We start from the raw sequence: 1,123 nt of genomic DNA, 5'->3' as shown, positions 1-1,123 counted from the left end.
AGGAGCACATGATCCAGGACTCCCTGTCCTTTATCAATTTAGTCATATGATACTAGGGCATAGTGAAACTTGAAAACAGATGACAGCAGTGGGGAGTGACAAACATGAGGCAGGTATTAATGACCCCTCCAAAACCACCACAGAAAAATGGCCAAAAGAAGCTAGAAAAACAGCTGAAAACCTTTTATGTTTAATTCCTAAGATTTTTCAAAAAAAAAAAAACCAAAACTTTTTAGGCCCATAACACGATCTTGCAAACAAACAAACAAAAAGATGAACAGGTTTCAGGTTACAGAACTTGCTCAGAAACAGTGTTTGGGAAACATTCTGGGCTCAAAATAGAGCAAGGGGTATTTCCTGCAGGCCCTTAAACAACACTAATTAAGCTATTTATAAAAGGACTTCATCCTGAACTTAGCAGTTTGATGAAAAAGCATAAACTGGAACAGGAAGCTACAGATATGGCAGAATTGGTGGCTTTAGCTGAACATTTCAAGAGAGTTCTAGAACAAGAAAATACCCCAAATGCGAAGAAGCTTATGTCTTTCCAATTACAACAGTTACAAGCTCCCAGACCAAAGGGACATTTTCATGTTTATTTTAAATCACTAGCAAGAGGTCCTGGAAAAAGAAATTATTTACCCCAACATGTCTACCTTTTTTGTAAACAACCAGGACACTGCAGGTGCGATTATTTGCTTTTACATCAGTCTCCCTTTGGGCTGAACTATTTCCCCACTAGGGGGAGCCAAAGAGATTTTAACCATCCTTAAGATAATCAGCACTGGCAGGTCCCTAAGGGATTCTCCAAAAACTTGCTCCCCATAAGATCCTTAAACAAGGGTAGAGAAACAATAGTTAACATTAATGGAGAACCTTGTACAATACCGGTGGACACCGAAGCCATCTCATCTACCATAAACCCTTTAATAAGTCAACACATCCCTCAGAATAAAAAGGACATTTCTGTTGTGGGAACTTCAAATCAAGTTCAGGAGGTTCCTGCACCTCAAACCATCCAATTGACTTTGGGGCTATTTCAGAAAAACATATCTTTTGGGTCGGCCCGGTGGCGCACTGGAGAGTGCGCCGCTTGGGAGCGTGGTGGCGCTCCTGCCGAGGG

Source organism: Galeopterus variegatus, unplaced genomic scaffold (genome assembly GCF_000696425.1).
Source record: "Galeopterus variegatus unplaced genomic scaffold, G_variegatus-3.0.2 Scaffold10881, whole genome shotgun sequence".
Lineage (NCBI taxonomy): Eukaryota > Metazoa > Chordata > Mammalia > Dermoptera > Cynocephalidae > Galeopterus > Galeopterus variegatus.
Note: the sequence above shows the minus strand (reverse complement) of the source record.